Source organism: Sapajus apella, unplaced genomic scaffold (assembly GCF_009761245.1).
Source record: "Sapajus apella isolate SASKATOON/1434 unplaced genomic scaffold, GSC_monkey_1.0 scaffold2, whole genome shotgun sequence".
NCBI lineage: Eukaryota > Metazoa > Chordata > Mammalia > Primates > Cebidae > Sapajus > Sapajus apella.
The window spans coordinates 27043176-27059748 of NW_022436942.1; the positions used below are offsets into that span (position 1 = coordinate 27043176).

Here is a 16573-nt window from a genome sequence, read left to right on the forward strand (position 1 = left end):
TTTGGTGCCCCTTCCTCCATACCTCGCCCTATGCATATCTCTACCTGGTTGTTTATTTGCATCCTTGAAAATATCCTTCGTAGCCAGATGCGGTGGCTCATGTTTGAGCCCAGGAGTTCAAAACCAGCCTGGGTAACACAGTGAGACGTTGTCTGTAAACACATTTTTTAAGTATAAAAATAGGAAAAAAAAATTTTTTAATGAATATTCTTTGCAATAAACCAGTAAACACAATTAAGTGCTTCCTTGAGTTGTGTGAGCCATTCTAGCAAATTAATTGATCCCAGGGAGGAGGTTGTGGGAACCCTCATTTATAGCTGGTAAAAACCACGTGGGGCTTGCAATCAGCAACCTAAGTGGGGCTCAGTCTCATGGGACTCAGCCCTCAACCTGTGGGATCTGAGGCTCTCCAGGTAGTGTGAGAATTGAATTAGAGAACACCCAGCTGGTATCCATAGCAGCAAAGAACTGAGTGACTGATTTTTGGTGGGGAGAAATCCCCACACACATTTTGGTGCCCAGAGGTCATAGAAGTATTCTGTGTTGATTGTTGAGTGACAGTACGGGAGAAACTAAGTTAGTTTTTTCTGATACATTCTCATGTTAGCAGAATTGTGGGATACAATGATGTGGCACTAGCCATCAGTATTTCTGATATTGGTCACAATTTGATACCCAATAATTTAGTTTTACTAATTTTCTGATACAGTCCACTCATGCATTGTCAGAGTGGATTTTTTTTGAGATGGAATCTCACTCTGTCACCCAGGCTGGAGTGCAGTGGCACAATCTCGGCTCACTGCAATCTCTGCCTCCCAGGTTCAAGCTATTCTCCTGCCTCAGTCTCTTGAGTAGCTGGGATTACAGGTGTCTGCCACAGGTGTCTGCCATGCCCAACTAATTTTTGGATTTTTAGCAGAGACGGGTTTTCACAAAGTTGACCAGGTTGGTCTCAAACTCCTGACCTCAAGTAATCCACCATCTTCAGTCTCCCAAAGTGTTGGGATTACAGGCATGAGCCACTGCACCTGGCTTCTTCCCTTCCCCTTCCCTCCCTTCCCTTTCCTTTTTTCTTTCCTTCCTCCCTCCCTCCCTCCCCTACTCCTCTTTCTTATTTTTTATTTTTTGGACAGGGTCTCTGTCACCCAGCTGGAGTGCAGTGGTACAGTCATAGCTCACTACACCCTTGAACTCCTAGACTCAAGGAATACTCTCACTTCGGTCTCCCAAGTAGCTGGGACTGCAGGCATGTGCCACCACACGTGGCTAATTTTTTTTTTTTTTTTTTTTAAGACAGAGTCTCACCCTGTTGCCCAGGCTGGAGTGCAGTGGTGCAATCTCAGCTCACTGCAATCTCTGCCGCCTGGGTTCAAGCGATTCTTCTGCCTCAGCCTCCCGAGTATGTGGGATTATAGGCCCCTGCCACCACGCCTGGCTAAATTTTTTTATTTTTAGTAGAGTCAGGGTTTCACCATCTTGGCTAGGCTGGTCTTGGCCTCCCAAAGTGCCAGGATTATAGGCGTGAGCCACCGTGCCCGGCCCACCCGCTTTATTTTTTGAGACTGTGTTTCACTCTGTTGCCCAGGCTGGAGTGCAATGGTGCCATACTGGCTCACCACAACCTCCAACTCCTGGGTTCAAGTGAATCTCCTGCCTCAGCCTCCCAAGTAGCTGGGATTATAGGCATATGCCACCACACCTGGCTACTTTTTTTTTAATTTAAATATTTTTATCCTAGAAGATTTAGAATTGATATTTTGTATTTTTAGTAGAGACGGGGGTTTCTCCATGTTGGTCCGGCTGGTCTCAAACTCCCAACTTCAGGTGATCCACCCGCCTCAGCCTCCCACAGTGCTGGGAATACAGGCATGAGCCACGCCCAGCTAATTTTTTTTCTTTCTTTCTTTTTTTTTTTTTTTAATAAAGATGGGATTTCACCATATTGGTCAGGCTGGTCTTGAACTCCTGACCTCAGGTGATCCGCCAGCCTTGGCTTCCAAAGTGCTTGGATTACAGGCGTGAGCCACCACACCTGGCCCAGCTAATTTTTAAAACCTTTAATAGAGATGAGGGCTCACTATATTGCCCAGGCTGGTCTCAAACTCCTGGGCTCAAGTGATCCTCTTGCCTCAGCCTCCCAAAGTGTTGGGATTACAGGTGTGAGCCACCACACCCAGCCCACAGTAGATTTTTATCTTATTTTTCATCTCATTTTGTTAGTTGTCTGAGTGTCTTCTTCAAGCACCTATATAGAAAGTTAACATTTTCTCTGTGATCAGTATCGTAGTAGAATCAGCAGGTCTCATTCATGAGGACTTAGTTATTGGAGTACCAAAGGATGCCCTTATAAAACATTGACTATACAATCACGCTTTACATAATGATGTTTCAGTCAGTGGTGGACCTTGTTAATGATGGTGGTTTCATGAGATTATAATATCATACTTTTACTGTACCTTTTCTATGTTTAGCTATGTTTAGATATACAAATACTTATCATGGTGTTACAATTGCTTACAGTATTCGGTATAGTTACTGAATACTGGATACTGTATATGCTATAAGGTTTTGAAGCCTAGGAGCAATAGACTATGTCACATAGCCCAGGAGTATAGCAGACACTACCATCTAGGTTTGTGTATATGCACTCTGTTGTCTGCACAGTGATGAAATTGCCTCAGGATGCATTTCTCAGAAAGTATCAGACATTAAATGACACATGACTTATGTGGAAGTCACTTGACATGGACCCCAAGGACTACTTAATCAGTGAGGCTTCAGTAGGCTATACTGTTGATAAAGCTACTTCATCTCTTTCAGGAAAACCATCATAAACTCATCTCTGAATATAAAATTCAGTTTTGTTAAAAAGTAACCATCAAGTTTTGCTGGGCCGGAACTATGCCTGATAGCATGTTTCCATTACAAATGCTTCCTATCCCTCATACCATATTTTTCCAGGTGGGTGGGCCAACTGCAATCTGCTCTAAAATTCTGCTTTCTACCAGTTCTCTAAACATTTTCTGATTATGGGCTTTCACAAAGTGCAATACTGGGGAACGCAGGCTTCTGCTGGGGTACGTGTATAAATGTGTTTGCTAATAGGTTTAGGCCTCATGTGGAAATGGCCTGAAGTCTTCTAAAACGGTGGCAGGGCTTTGTGATCTTACATCAAACCATGGCCCAGGCCACATTTAACATCTCTCTACTCCCAGATTAATTTCATTTCTGTCACCCTCTTCACCTTGGAAACTCCTCCCATTCAGCAAAATCAGAAGCATTCAGAACAAGTACAGTGTGATTTCCGGTCCTGAAACCCCGTGTGCACTGATGGAAAGTCTAGTTTTAGTTTGTAGCCCTATGCCCGTGGACCACTGGAGGAAATGAAATGAGCTAAGCCTCAGGTTTTCCTCAGAGACCACCAATATAACAAATGACGACTCATTGAGGCCCAAGGGCTCCTCAACACAGGCTACTTTCTTATAGAGAGTCAGACTGGTCTCCTTTTTTTTTGTTATTTTTTTTGAGACAGAGTCTCACTCTGTCACCCAGGTTAGAGTGCCGTGGCACAATCTCAACTCACTGCAACTTTCACCTCCCAGGTTCAAGCAATTAATTTTCCTGCCTCAGTCTCCTGAGTAGCTGGGACTACCGGTGCGCACCACCACGCCAGCTAATTTTTGTATTTTTAGTAGAGACTGGGTTTCACCATGTTGGCCAGGCTGGTCTCAAACTCCTGAACTCAGGTGATCCACCTGCCTCGGGCTTCCAGAGAAGGCCTTGGTAGAGAAGCCGATTGCCTGTGAATGCTACCTTAGTGCCGGAGTCTCTCATGAACAAAAAATGGGGCCGTCACCTGCCACCTTGACACCTTCCCAGAAAGGGCCTTGCAGTGGCGCAGCGCGTCCAGCAGATGGCGCCGCAGCTGAATTTTCGCGAGCTGGCCTCCAAGCCCGTAGAAAAATCTGGAATAAACAGGAGGGGTTTTGTTTTTTGTTTTTGTTTTTTTTTTTAAGCATTCTGATTTTCAATCTATACTGCCTTTTTGTCATGCCAGGGGCCCTTTTTATTTGAATAAGTTTAAATGCATTTGAGATGTCTAAAAAACTGTTTGATTATGCAATCCCAAATTTAAAAAAACAATTTTGGGGGGAGGGCAGGGGGCGGTGGCTCGCGCCTGTAATCCCGGAGCTTTGGGAGGCCGAGGTGGGCAGATCACGAGGCCAGAGGATCGAGACCAGCCTGGCCAACATAGTGAAACCCCGTCTCTACTAAAAATACAAAAATTAGCCAGGCATGGTGGCCGGCGCCAGTCATCCCAGCTACTCCGGAGGCTGAGGCAGGAGAATCGCTGGAACTTAGGAGGCGGAGGTTGCAATGAGCGGAGGTCGCGCCACTGCACTCCAGGCTGGGCAACAAAAGCAAAACTCGGTCTCAAAAAAAATTTTTTTTTAGGATTTCCACTCTTCCAAAAGACACAAGAGGGAGGTTTTCAAACAGTATTAATTGTCACAAGAGCACAGAAACTTCCCCAGGCAGCCCTGGGTGAAGAAAAGCCGCTTCTAAACAGCAGGGCGTGGCGGGGTCGCACTAGCAGGGCCGCGGCGGAAGTGGCCATAGTGGCGGGAGGGGCGGTGGCCACGGCCCCGAGACAGCGCCGCCTGCTGGTCAGAGCACAGAACGCTTGGGGCTCGCCAGGGCTGCGGCTCTGCGCGGGTGAGAGCCCCGGCCCAGGCCCTGCACGTCACCGCCCTAACCAAGGAAGTAAAGTCACGGACACAACCGCAGCGGTTTTTCTGCTCTGCAGAGAAACCTGGATGCCCACTCTGGTTTGGAGAGCAGTATTTCAAAGGGCTTAACGGTTTTTAGCGCTTGCCACAGTTAAACAGGGTGGACTTGATTTTTAGGTTGTCCTTGTTATTTAAGACAGTCCTAAAGGAGAATGAAAATTAGGACCTGGTAGGGGACTGCTTTCATTTATTCTATCCTGCTTTAACGGGACTCACAACATATTAAAAGCAGTTATCAGAGGCAAATTGGAAAAATGGGCTAGGGGTTGCGTTTCAAGGTGGAGGCGTTTATCATTTCTGACTGTATTCCAGGATCGTTGCAGTGCCATTTCTAGTCCCTCCTCCTCTCCCCACTTCCTTTTTCTCTGCACCCATTTGATAGGAGCCTCTGCCATCGTCTGCTTAGAGCGCGTCACCGCCATCCACTGGGAGAGCCTTGTGGTACCACCTTTCTCCACCTATGGCTGCAGCCCGCAGGAAGATGACGGGTTGCGCTTCTGCTCGGGAGCTAGCCCTGCTGTCGGGAAATGCAACCCGCAAGATGATGCCAGAGCGCAGCTTCCCTCTTTTTATGTTGCAGAGTTTATGCTGCCCTGCACTGAGCAGACGCTTTTTCCTATGCAGCCCTTGCCCTTCACCTTGCCCAGTTGTTCCGGAATAACCTTCCAGACCCTCCCACTTGCAGAGGTTCAAGCATCATAATCATCCATCTCTGTTTTTATTCTGGTGATGAAGCCTCGTGGACGGACCAGTTCACTCAGTCTAGGAGTAACGCTGTTGATGAGGTCCCTGTCCTCAGACATGAAGATTCCCATCTCCCATCAGGGCACAGCTATAGCGCTCTGGGTCAAAACAGGGCCTTCTCGTTTGTCTGGTAGCACCAGAAACATGGTAATTAGGAACCCATCAGGAATGGAAGGCTGATGAGGCCCCAGAGACAGAAGGTTGGGCCCCCAAGTCCTGAAAGAGTCCAGTTGGGCTGTAACCTTCACAATCTGGATCCAGCCAGAAGAGCACTGAGAGCTCAGTGTTTGGAGGACAAAAAAGGGCAATGGATGGATATACAGTAACTCACCGAATCAGGGACCGGATCCAGGAAGGTGTATGACATTTGTTTATCAGCAGAGAAACAGAAGTAAAGGAGGGGAACGTCCTCCTAAGTGTTACTGTGTTATAAAAGTGTCTTCAGGGAGAGGCGACATGAACGGGCAGCTGATAACGTTGATACTGGGCAGGCACACAACTCCCCACATTCCCGGGGCTGCTGAACCAAGTGTACCAAACTAATCGCAAGGACACAGCTTTGAGCCTCCCCTGCGGCAGTCCCTGGAGGGAGTAAGCTCGGACAAAGCAAAGCGGGCTCTCAGGGGGGGAGGGGTGGCCACTTTCTCTTTGTTCTCCTTTGGAAAATGGGCTCTCTCTCAAATGTCATAAACCAGCTGCTTTCACTTCTTGCAGGGGGTCAAAATAAATTAATCACCAGTCATGTTTGGACAGCATAGTTTTGAAGCCCTGAGCTCTGAAATGCAGGGTCAAACTATTTTTAGAATTCTAACATGCCGGTAAGTTTGTATTCTGAGTTTCCCAGTAGAGATTTCAGAAATGTGCCCCTCTTTGTCAAAATAAAATAAAAAGAACACCTCCAGAAAAAAAGTGGTGGAGACAGAGTGTTCTACATTGTACTTAACCCCAAAACGACAAATCATACACCTTACACTTAGGAATCTCATCTTCACAGAGGTATAATTTAGTGAGCAGATATCTTTGCTTGCTAAGAAACCCCTTCTGCAGTAAAAGGGAGAGCTCTCTGAGAAATCTCCACTTTATAAGTGATATTTTTTCTCATAAGAAGGATTTAACATAGCCCATTTAAAAAATTTTGGAATTGCCTATCCGTGATTTAAGTTGGGGATCAAGACAAAGAGAGCCTGGTTTCTGTATCAGGAATAGGCGTGCCGCTCCCCAAGCACTCGGAGCATCTGCTGCCTGGGCTGAGTCTTAAACTGAAATCCACACGTGGCTTGACAGCTGAAGTGGCCTTTTATGTCCAGTTGGAATTTCATGTTGGGCAGGCTGCAATGAATTCACATCCAAACAGAAAATGGGTTCTGTGGGTCAGAGAAAGCTTACTGTGCTGAGGACTAGGCGGACATTTTGTAAATACTATAGGTTTATTTCCTGGGAATTTATCACAAAAATAGGTCATTTTATTCCCTTCACACAGCATCCTCAAGCCCTTTCAGACAGTTTCTACTCTTTGGATTTCATCTGCCTGCTAACTATCCTCTCCTATTGTGTCCAGAACAAGGGACTATCTGCATGTTTCTGTGAGAGCAAGCTTTGGGTGGCCCGAAGGGCAGCTCCTCCCAGCCGGCTCTTTTCCTCATTCTCTCAGGCTCTCAGGAGGAAGCGAGAGCGGCCCCCAGCCAGGAAACCAGCTCAGCATTAGCGGTTAGGGATAGATAATCTAATGGCTCAGGTTCTGTAGGTGATGCTCAGACAAGCTTCTACAATAATTCTGAAGCTAGACACAGAACATAAGAGCAGGTGTCCAATAATTATAGATGCCTCTGAAAATAACAGAAGGCTGGTACAGTGGTGCATGCCTGTAATCCTACCACTTTGGGAGGCTGAGATGGGAGGATCAATTGAGGCCAGAAGTTCAAGACCAGCTTAGTCAATATAGCAAGACTCCTAAAGTGACATAAATTAAAAAAAAAAAAGCCATGGCACGTATGTTCACAGTACTATGCTGTGTTCTCTCCAGTGTTAAGGAACTTCAGTGTAACTTTGAGGGTAAGAGCCCTGTTTCACACTTTCTTTATATTTCACACAGTGCCCAGCAAGGTATGACATACGCAGTGGTCACTCAGGGAATATTTGCTTAAAAAAGAAATTAGTGCTGGCTCATGCCTGTAATCCCAACACTTTGGGAGGTTGAGGCGGGAGGATTGCTTGAGCCCAGGAGTTTGAGACCAGTCTGGGCAACACAAGATCCTAAGTCTACAAAAAATTTTTTTAATTAGCCAGGAGTGGTGGTGTATGCCTATAGTTAGTTCCAGCTCCCTGGGAGGCTGAGACAGGAGGATCACTAGAGCCCAGGAGTTTAAGGCTGCAGTCAGCCATAATTGCACCATTGCACTCCAGCCTGGGCAGCAGAGTGAGACCCTGACTCTAAAAAAATAACAATTAAAAACTATGGACTAATGGAACAACAGACAGCTGTGCTTTGAGATTAAGCCTGTTTTTACTGTCACTTCTGAAGAAACTGGAGAGTGATACTCTATAGACAGAAAATGGAAGCGGGGATGTTGCAACCTTTCTAAATACTAATGACAGCAGCTGACCTTCCTCTATATCAGAAGCTATACAAAGTTCCTTTGATACATTATCCCATTTCCACCTGACCACACCCCACAGACTAAGTATTACTATTAGCACTACCCTTATTTTCCAGATGACAAAACATTACACAAGTCACACCACTACTAAGTATCCATATCAGGACTTGAGTCCAGCTGTCAGTCAGTTTCCAATGCTTTCTGGCATAATCCTGCACCAGAGCATCTCATGATGACCTCCATGGCTCCATTTATTAACCACACTGCTTTGAGCCTTGCAACATAATATATGAAGTGAGAGAGATAGTCCTTCAGTGCAAATGAGCTCAAATAAAATGTAAAATGAAAGACATGATTTGAGAAGGAGAGAGAAAAGGGCCAGCACAGGCACAATTCACAAGGGAACATTTCGCGGTGTGCCTGGGTGTGATGTCTTCTGCTGCGAGTTGACTAGTTTAATCCCCACAGCACGCTGCGGAGTGTGTTACTGTTATCTCATATATAAGGAATAAATATCTGGAGAATAGCTGGCTCAAGGAAAAGGTAAATGCTCAAATATTCAGAGGCAGAGAGGGAACGAGTCTGCTGATAGCACTGTGCCTGCCCGAGGCCTCTCACTGGGGCTCACAGTGCTGGCCTGGGCACGTCTCACCTTTCCTTCCTCTCCTATGTTGTTAGTAGCACTCCAGCCAGCCAGAAAGCTTGTGCCTGTCTCTACCTGCCCCATAAATACAAATATGGTTAAATGTTGACTTGTATGCCATTAAGCCGTTTCAAAAGCACAGATGAGATAGAGAGAAACAGTACAAGTCATGATGCATAGAATGCTATGTAAGAGTGAAACAGAATGAATTACATTTAAACATACTGCCAGGTAGAGATCTCCACAAGGCATAGACTGTTTAAAAAAAAAAAAAAAAGGCTGGGTACAGTGGCTTACACCTGTAATCCTAGCACTTTGGGAGGCTGAGGTGGGTGGACCATGAGGTCAGGCGTTTGAGGCCAGCCTGGCCAACATGGTGAAACCCCATCTCTACTAAAAATACAAAAATTAAAATTAGCTGGGCGTGGTGTCACACGCCTGTAGTCCCAGCTACTCGGGAGGCTGAGGCAGGAGAATCGCTTGAACCCAGGAGGCAGAGATTGCAGTGAGCCGAGACTGCACCATTGCACTCCAGCTTGGGCAACAGAGCAAGACTCCATCTAAAAAATAAAAATAAATAAAATAAAAATAAGTAAATAAAAAGTTGAGAATAAAAAGCACAGCATGGCACCATTTATCTTTTAAAACGTTACACAAAACAATATGATACACACACACACACACACACACACACACACACACACACACCTATGCAAACAGGTAAGAAATAGTTGGTTACACCCCAAATTGATAACAGGGGTTTCTCTGGGGAAAGGACTGGGTTTGGGGTGAAGTGAGCAGTATTGGCAGACTTTCCTTTGTCTTTCCACAAGATAATTTATTCGAATAATGGGGAAATAAATAAAAAAGGAACGAAAGAACGAAGGAACAAGCAAAAAAGAAACAAGTGATGCTGTTAGAAAATAAGGGTTTGCAACATGCAGTAAAGTAAGGAAAGTGATAGAAATATACCAGGCTAAAATCCACCACCTCCTTCATGTCCAGGAATACCAACAGATTAGAGGAGGGTCCTCATGTCGACTTTGTTCACACTTTAATGATTTTTAAAATTTAATGTCTCCTGTGTCTACCAGAAATATGTTGCTGAGAAGTTTGATAGACTTGGAAGTAGGCCACCTGGGTTCAAGGCCCAACTACCTTTCTCTGTAACCATGGGCTAGTTTCTCAAGGCCTTGGTTTCCTTATCTGCAGAGTAGAGAGGACAGTAACATACTTCACAAGATTAAATGAGGATAAGGCATAGGGAAGACCATCCAACCCTGAGGGATGGAGACTTGTAATTTGCAGATGGTGTTAGCACCAACTGCCTACTCTCTTCCCATTCTCTTCCTCCCACTTCACAGAATTATTTTTTTCTCACATCTTTAAGATATCTGAGTATCCCGCACTGAAGCATAGTAAAATTAATAAACCATTAGTCATTAGTACAATATTTGCTGATAATACATAATATTTGCTGTTATTTGAGACTTCAGATTCTACAGATGCATGCTTTTTAAGCTTCAATAGCCTGTATTCATGCATTTATTTTAAGGGATATGCTCATTTGATTCCATTTATAAAATACGCCTCTTCCCTATGCAACCCACTTTATTTATTTATTTATTTTTATTCTTCCCAGCAAATATATTCTGTCATGTGCAACCTACCCTTGATTCAAAAACTAAAATAGCCAAATCAGAGAGACCATTTAAAGTATAAGAAAAAAATATAATTAAAGTGTTTTGCATCAAAAAATATGTTCATCTGTGGTCCTAATAAAATTTTAGGCTGTTTTGAAATTTCAAGATTCTAATAATAAGACTTATAATAAAAAGGACTGCATAAATAATAAGACAAACACTAATGCCACCAATATAATTAAACACAAAACAAGAAATAGGAGCAAATTTATAAATATCAGTAGCATGCACACAGTACCATGTCCAAGCCATGCATGATGAAACTATTGCATTACTATTACAGCCGTACCTTTGAATCACAGCCAGGCTCTCCTCTGCTTTTACTGGATATGCATGTGTTAAAAGGCACAGGGACCTAAAGAGTCCTGGTGAAGTAAATAAGAATCCAGTTAGAGATGTTGTGCAGTTTGAGTTCAGAAAGGATCCATTTGAAGGATCTAATTCCAAGCACACAAAGCACACATCCCTCCCGAGCTCCTCCACCCCATTAAACCAGGCTGTCATTTTAGAGCTGGGCGCCCATTGTTCACTTTCTTCTACTCTAATTAGATTTGACAGATTGCTCTTTCTGGCTAGACTGGCTGTTGCCAAGAACAGAGAGAAGAGATGAGGCTGACCTTGTCATTATGCCCTTGGGATCAGGTCCCCGCCCCCTCCTCCATCTTAGTCCACAGATCACTGAAATTGCTCCTCAGCAGCTTCAGATCTGTTCCTCTTCTCCAGCCTCTTTCCTCCGTGCCTCCTGGCAATCTTAGCATCTCTGAATGTTCTTACTCTCGATATTGTGGGCTTCAAAGCCTAGGTAGGCTGTGGAAGTAGAATAAGTGGTGCTGCCATATTTTTCATAACAATACTCTGGCCTTGTTTTTTTCCTTCTTTTCTTTTTGAGACAGTCTTGCTCTGTCACCCAGGCTGGAGTGCAATGGAACGATCTCAGCTCATTGCAACCTCTGCATCCCAAGTTCAAGGGATTCTCCTGCCTCAGCCTCCCAAGTAGCTGGGATTACAGGCATGTGCCACCATGCGTAAGACACAGCCTCAAGGAGCCAGCGGTGTCAACACTTAACATGCAGGGGAGCACTGCGGGGCCATGGTGGGAGGAGGGAATACTGCTTTCCTTGGTTGAGGTTCAAGAAATCAGAAAAATGTCATAGAGGGCCAGGTGCGGTGGCTCATGCCTGTAATCCCAGCACTTTAGGAGGCTGAGGCAAGCAGATCACAAGGTCAGGAGATCAAGACCAGCCTGGCCAACATGGTGAAACCCTGTCTCTACTAAAAATACAAAAATTAGCCAGGTGTGGCAGCAGGCACCCATAGTCCCAGCAACTTGAAAGGCTGAGGCAGGAGAATTGCTTGAACCTGAGAGGTGGAGGCTGCAGTGAGCCAAGGTCATGCCACTCTTGGCCTCGTGATCCACCAGCCTGGGTGACAGAGCGAGACTCTGCCTCAGAAAAAAAAAAAAAGAAAAAAGAAAGAAAAAGAAAAATGTCATAGAATAAATGATTCTTGAGTTGAGCTTTGGGAAATAAGGGATATTTTCGGGGGATGGGAGGAGGGATGCAAGTACATGGTGTTCACATGGAGAGTGAGCCTGTGTTTTGCCGGAAAAAAGGAAGTTTGGGAGGCACCAAAGGTGAGATTGGGAATTTATGTAGAGATCAATGGAAACTGACATTTTGGGCTGGATGATTCAAAAAAAGAAAGAAAGAAAAGAAATCAATGGAAACACTGTGTGACAGACAAGGGGAGAAAGCTGGATAGAGTTCCAAGCAGGGAAGTAACATGATCCAAACTGCATTTTAGAAAGATGGCCTATAGGGAGGAAGGGTGGGAGGGAGGGAAAGAAAACAAGGGAAGGGTTCAAATTAAAAAAAAAAAAATCACCGGGCGGGGTGGCTCAAGCCTGTAATCCCAGCACTTTGGGAGGCCGAGGTGGGTGGATCACAAGGTCAAGAGATAGAGACCATTCTGGTCAACATGGTGAAACCCCATCTCTACTAAAAATACAAAACATTAGCTGGGTATGGTGGTGCATGCCTATAATCCCAGCTACTCAGGAGGTTGAGGCAGGAGAATTGCCTGAACCCAGGAGGCGGAGGTTGCGGTGAGCCGAGATCGCGCCATTGCACTCCAGCCTGGGTAACAAGAGCGAAACTCCGTCTCAAAAAAAAAAAAAAATCAATTTGGTGCTTCAAATTAAAAAAAAAAAAAAAAAAAGGAAACAAGGGAGGGGAAAGGGTGGGGAGGGGAGGGAAGGGGAGAGGCTCTGGCCAAGCACCCACCGTGGCTCATGCCTGTGATCTCAGCGCTTTGGGGAGCTGAGGTGGGAGGATTGCTTGAGCCCAGGAGTTTGAGATCAGCCTGGGCAATACAATAAAACTCCATCTCTACAAAAATTGTTTTTTAATAAGCTGGGCATGGCACGCCTGTAGTCCCAGCTACTTGGAGGCTGACATGGGAAGACCACTTGAGCTCAGGAGGTTGAGGCTACAGTAAACCATGAGCGCACCACTGCACTCCAGCTTGGGTGACAGAGTGAGACCCCTCCTTTAAAAAAGTAAAAAGAAAGATGTCAGGTGGGGTGGCTCACACCTGTAATCCCAGCACTTTGGGAGGCTGAGGTGGGCAGATACCTGAGGTCAGATGTTCGAGACCAGCCTGGCCAACATGGTGAAACCCCATCTCTACTAAAAATAAAAAATTAGCCGGGTGTGGTGGCATGCACCTGTAATCCCAGCGACTCGGGAGGCTGAGGCAGGAGAATTGCTTGAACATGGGAGGAGGAAGTTGCAGTGAGCCAAGATCATGCCCAGCCTATCTTTTATTTTTTGAGACAGGATCTCACTCTGCTGCCCAGGCTGGAGTGCAATGGTGCAATTATAGCTCACTGCAGCCTTGGCCTCCCAAGCTCAGGAGATCCTCCCATCTCAGCCTCCTAAGTAGCTGGGACTACAAGTACCTGTCACCACACCAAGCTATTTTTTTTTTTTTTTTTTTTTTTGAGACAGAGTTTCACTCTTGTTGCCCAGGCTGGAGTACAATGGCACGATCTCAGCTCGCCACAACCTCCACCTCCTGGATTCAAGCCATTCTCCTGCCTTAGCCTCCTGAGTAGCTGGGATTACAGGCACGCACCACCATGCCTGGCTAATGTTTTATATTTTTAGTAGAGACAGGGTTTCACCATGTTGACCAGGATGGTCTTGAACTCCTGACCTCGTGATCCACCCGCCTCGGCCTCCCAAAGTGGGATTACCGATGAGAGCCACCGAGCCCAGCCTATTTTTTTTTTTTTTGGGTAGAGAAAGGGTGTTGCTGTATTACCCAGGCTGGTCTTCCTTTCTTCTTTAACTGCATTTTTATATATGTGATATGGTTTCTTATGTAATATCCTCACTCTAGTCCTACTGAAGTAAGGTGGACATTGTATCTTGTCACCCAGTTTCTCTTCCTATACTCTGACAACAGGCTTGATTTTTTTTCTGGGAAATCTCTGGTTTTGGTCTTTGTGATCTGGTTAGGGCTTCCTCACCCTCTAGCCCCAGGGTGAAGGATAAGACTTAGGCCTACATCAGCCAGTCTAGCCTAACCAATTGGTTTGAGGTAAGCAGGTGCTCTAAGCCTTCCCAATCAGATTAAATCTAGGGACTTTCTCCAGAGTTACTGGAAGAGGAGTCTCTCTCTCTCTCTCTCTGTCTCTCTCTCTCTTCCTGCTGAACATAGAGTTAATTGGTGACAGGGCTGCTATAGCCATTTTGACACTAAAGAGATAAGCCTGTTTGAGAATAAAGCCAATACATGGAGGAAAACCTAGAAAAGTGGAGAGAAACAGAGGCTCAGGGATGGGGGCAGAGCTCCTCTAATCAGCAACTCTCCCTGCTAGTTTGGACACTGTATGTAGAGAAAGGGTCTTGGTGAGGGTAATGGTGAGTGTTAATTCATTTATACCTGTGATGTTTCTTTCTCTATTTTTTCCTTTATTTTTCTATATATATATATATATATATATAATCTTTATATATATATTTCTTTATATATATATAATCTTTATATATATATTTCTTTATATATATATGTGTGTGTATATATGTATGTGTATATATGTGTGTGTGTGTGTGTGTGTGTGTGTGTGTATATATAATTTATTTATTTTTTTTTTTGAAACAGTCTCACTCTGTTGCCCAGGCTGGAGTGCAATGGCTCTTGGCTCACTGCAACCTCCGCCTCCTGGGTTCAAGTGATTCTCCTGCCTCAGCCTCCGAAGTCGCTGGGACTACAGACATCTGCCACCAAGCCCAGCTTTTTGTATTTTTAGCAGAGATGGGGTTTCCCCAGGTTGGCCAGGCTGGTCTCAAACTCCTGACCTCAGTTGATCCACCCACCTTGGTCTCCCAAAGTGCTGGGATTACAGGCGTGAGCCACTGTGCCCGGCCTGTTTTTTGTTTTTGAGACAGGGTCTCACTCTGTTGCCCAGGCTGGAGTGGAGTGGCACAGTCACAGCTTTTTGCAGCCTCCACCTGCTGGGTTTAAGTGATCCTCCTGCCTCAACCTCCTGAGTAGCTGGGGCTACAGGCATACACCATCATGCCTGGCTATTTTGTGTTTTTTTTGTAGACACAAGGTCTTACTATTTTGTCCAGGATGGTCTCAAACTCTTGAGCTCAAGCGATCCTCCTGCCTTGACCTCCCAAGGTGCTAGAATTACAAGTGTGAGCCACTAGGCCCAGGGGTGGAGGCTAAGCTTTGCTCCCCCTCCCATTTTGAGATGTTTGGCAGCTAAAGACAGATAACAACGTATAGGAACAATGGACTGCTAGTGCTCAAGGAGAAGGATCAAAATGTCTGCATTTCCCACGTAAGAGAAAGTTAGGGAGGGAGCTCAAGACTCTTTTTAAAGAATGTCTGTCTCTCTTCCCATCTTGTTCAAAGCTTTCAGTAAGCATTATTCTGTTACATAAAACTCAACCACGTCTATCCAAGCAGTCTCACAAGTTAGGAATTTGACCAGCTGTCCATGGGGAAGTGGGCTAAAAAAATGCCAAGCATTCTCTTTCTCTCTCTCTCTCTCTCTCTCTCTCACACACACACACACAGAGTCAGATTTCAGTACTTAGCAGTATACGATATACATGCTATTTACTCACATAGTTTGTTCCTTATTTTCAGTTATTTTTGTCCTCTGTAAAGTGAGAAGGATTAAGGCAAACTTCCTACTTCTTTTACTTTTTTTGAAGTGTAGTTTCACTCTCGTTGCCCAGGCTGGAGTGCAATGGCGCAATCTCAGCTCACTGCAACCTCCACCTTCCGGGTTCAGCTTCCTGAGTAGCTGGGATTACAGGCGCCTGCCACCACATCCAGCTAATTTTTTGCATTTTTAGTAGAGACAACATTTCACCATGTTGGCCAGGCTGGTGTCGAAATGCTGACCTCAGTTGATCCACCCGCCTCGGCCTCCCAAAGTGCTGGGATTACAGGCATGAGCCACTGCACCTGGCGTTTTTTTTTTTTTTTGAAGGAGTTTTGCTCTTATTGCCAGGCTGGAGTACAATGGTGCAGTCTCGGCTCACCGCAACCTCCGCCTCTCAGGTTCAAGCAATTCTCCTGCCTCAGCCTTCCAAGTAGCTGGGATTACAGACAGCTGCCACCATGCCCGGCTAATTTTTGTATTTTAGTAGAGATGGGGTTTTGCCATGTTGGCCAGGCTGGTGTCGAACTCCTGACCTCAGATTTTCCAACTTCCTCTGCCTCCCAAAGTGCTAGGATTGCAGACGTGAGCCACCGCGCCCGGCTCAAACTTCCTAGTTCTTACTCTGATTCACAGCGAGTTCAAGTCAGGCTCAGGACCACTGCTACCAGCAAGTGCTTTATCCAGAACATCATTATAAACTCCTCCCAGCTGAGGCAATGACTGACCACAGACAGAAGGACTTGATCAAAAACCACAGGTGCGGCTCTAGGCAAAATGCATTGGTAAATGGATTTGTCAGATCTGGAAGGGAGCCTAAAGAGCAGCTGAGCCCCAAAACTTCTTCTTCTTTTTTTTTTTTGAGACAGTCTCGCTCTGTCGCCAGGGGCCAGCCTGGAGTGCAGTGGCGC

At 45.4% G+C, this 16573-nt stretch overlaps 1 protein-coding gene across 2 annotated transcripts in view; it reads right to left on the minus strand.

The window, feature by feature from the left end:
- Positions 1-11003, minus strand: part of LOC116562320 (tubulin alpha-1C chain) — a 46742-nt gene extending 35739 nt beyond the window's left edge. The window contains exon 1 of one of the 2 annotated variants that reach the window (XM_032294511.1): positions 10767-11003. The gene's annotated coding sequence lies outside the window, so the exon portion shown is untranslated. The remainder of the gene's footprint in view (positions 1-10766) is intronic. The other variant, XM_032294520.1, reaches the window with a different exon arrangement.
- Between the last annotated feature and the right edge of the window lie 5570 nt (positions 11004-16573).